This window comes from Pristiophorus japonicus, chromosome 21 (genome assembly GCF_044704955.1).
Source record: "Pristiophorus japonicus isolate sPriJap1 chromosome 21, sPriJap1.hap1, whole genome shotgun sequence".
Lineage (NCBI taxonomy): Eukaryota > Metazoa > Chordata > Chondrichthyes > Pristiophoridae > Pristiophorus > Pristiophorus japonicus.
The window spans coordinates 28616720-28619695 of NC_091997.1; the positions used below are offsets into that span (position 1 = coordinate 28616720).

At 44.8% G+C, this 2976-nt stretch overlaps 1 non-coding gene across 1 annotated transcript; it reads left to right on the plus strand.

The window, feature by feature from the left end:
• Positions 1-873: 873 nt before the first annotated feature.
• On the plus strand, positions 874-945 carry trnac-gca (transfer RNA cysteine (anticodon GCA)). Its single transcript has one exon. It is a non-coding gene; the product is annotated as a tRNA-Cys (tRNA).
• Positions 946-2976: the final 2031 nt, after the last annotated feature.

Genomic DNA, 2976 nt, shown 5'->3' on the forward strand with positions numbered 1-2976 from the left:
ACCTTGCGGTAACCCACTAGTCACTGCCTGCCATTCTGAAAAGTACCCATTGACTCCTACTCTTTGCTTCCTGTCTGCCAACCAGTTCTTAATCCACGTTTCGGGCGAAATGAATCTTGAACCGGCGTAAAAGATCACGGAAAACACGAGCGCAAATTGTTTTTGGGTGGATCTCACTTAGGTTTAAAATTCCGCTGGTTTGACCTATTCCCTCCCCCGATTGCGCTGATAAAAACTCCAGGAAACAAGCGGAAACTCGACCCCACCTTGTGTTGTACATGTAATATCTACTCATTAACATTTGTAGGACCCACTGAAGCAAATGGCCAGCACTCCCAGCTGGAGCAGTGTGGCTATCATAGGTGGCATGAATGTATTTTGCACCAGCCTTGGCTACAGATATAATTCACAACAAAACAATCCTGCAGCTGCAGGGAAGGCAGACTGACTGGATGACTCCCAGCAGGAAACACTAAAAGAAAGAGGCACCTGGATCAGCACCAAAGATCTCTTGATTTGCAGTCTTATTTTCTGTCACTGAGCTATACCTCCACACTGGTGCTCATTTTTCTCACACACAAATTGACAGAGCTCAGTACCTGGCAGTCAGCAATGTTGATTGGACCAACCTGAAAAGAAGCTGATTCAGATATTCATGAAGTCAAATTACTAGGGATATCAGACATGTTGCATGAGTAATACAGATGTGTAGAGATGCAAGGTACAAACATGCAAATGCTGCATCATTTCTAATAGCCCTAGTTATTTTTCTCCTAGAATAACCGATGCAGCTTCATTTCAGGTTGGTCCAATCAATGACTGCCAGTTGCTAAGTTTTGTTACCTTGTGTGTGTTCAAAAGTGGTGCAAGTGTGGGGGTATAGCTCAGTGGTAGAGCATTTGACTGCAGATCAAGAGGTCTCTGGTTCAAATCCAGGTGCCCCCTGCAGTTTTGTTTAATGCTTTAGTGCGCGTAGCATCTGCGACATGTGTCAAGTCAATACAATGAGTTTCAGCTTGCACAACAGATGTGGTACTCAACTAAAGTCACCAAACAAAGAATAACTTAACAACTCGAGTTAGAAACATAGAAAATAGGTGCAGGAGTAGGCCATTCGGCCCTTCGTGCCTGCACATCCATTCAATGAGTTCATGGTTGAACATGCAACTTCAGTACCCCATTCCTGCTTTCTTGCCATACCCCTTGATCCCCCTAGTAGTAAGGACTACATCTAACTCCTTTTTGAATATATTTAGTGAATTGGCCTCAACAACTTTCTGTGGTAGAGAATTCCACAGGTTCACCACTCTCTGGGTGAAGAAGTTTCTCCTCATCTTGAGTATAAACACCAATATGGACCGTTTCTATGTCATATATCTTATGCACATTCACACCAGCACTGAAATGACACTTAAACAAGGTGGGTACTTGGATTTAAACCAAGGACCTCTTGACCTACAGTCAAACACTCTACTACTGAGCTATACTCACATGCATGTAGTGACTCACCAGTATCAAAGAAATTGAGCCAAGTAACAAGGACCCACCTAAACATGCAGCCAGCACTCCCAGATGGAGCAGCATAGCAACCACATTTGGCATGAATGTAGTTTGCACAATGATTGGCTACAGATATAATTCATAATTAAACAATCCTGCAGCTGCAGGGAAGGCAAACTTACTGGATAGAAACATAGAAACATAGAAAATAGGTGCAGGAGCCGGCCATTCAGCCCTTCTAGCCTGCACCGCCATTCAACGAGTTCATGGCTGAACATGAAACTTCAGTACCCACTTCCTGCTTTCACGCCATACCCCTTGATCCCCCGAGTAGTAAGGACTTCATCTAACTCCCTTTTGAATATATTTAGTGAATTGGCCTCAACTACTTCCCGTGGTAGAGAATTCCACAGGTTCACCACTCTCTGGGTGAAGAAGTTTCTCCTTATCTCGGTCCTAAATGGCTTACCCCTTATCCTTAGACTGTGACCCCTGGTTCTGGACTTCCCCAACATTGGGAACATTCTTCCTGCATCCAACCTGTCCAAACCCGTCAGAATTTTAAACGTTTCTATGAGGTCCCCTCTCACTCTTCTGAACTCCAGTGAATACAAGCCCAGTTGATTCAGTCTTTCTTGATAGGTCAGTCCCACCATCCCGGGAATCAGTCTGGTGAATCTTCGCTGCACTCCCTCAACAGCAAATATGTCCTTCCTCAAGTTAGGAGACCAAAACTGTACACAATACTCCAGGTGTGGCCTCACCAAGGCTCTGTACAACTGTAGCAACACCTCCCTGCCCCTGTACTCAAATCCCCTCGCTATGAAGGCCAACATGCCATTTGCTTTCTTAACCGCCTGCTGTACCTGCATGCCAACCTTCAATGACTGATGTACCATGACACCCAGGTCTCGTTGCACCTTCCCTTTTCCTAATCTGTCACCATTCAGATAATAGTCTGTCTCTCTGTTTTTACCACCAAAGTGGATAACCTCACATTTATCCACATTATACTTCATCTGCCACGCATTTGCCCACTCACCTAACCTATCCAAGTCACTCTGCAGCCTCATAGCATCCTCCTCGCAGCTCACACTGCCACCCAACTTAGTGTCATCCGCAAATTTGGAGATACTACATTTAATCCCTTCGTCTAAATCATTAATGTATAATGTAAACAGCTGGGGCCCCAGCACAGAACCCTGCGGTACCCCACTAGTCACTGCCTGCCATTCCGAAAAGTACCCATTTACTCCTACTCTTTGCTTCCTGTCTGACAACCAGTTCTCAATCCACGTCAGCACACTACCCCCAATCCCATGTGCTTTAACTTTGCACATTAATCTCCTGTGTGGGACCTTGTCGAAAGCCTTCTGAAAGTCCAAATATACCACATCAACTGGTACTCCTTTGTCCACTTTATTGGAAACATCCTCAAAAAATTCCAGAAGATTTGTCAAGCATGATCTCCCTTTT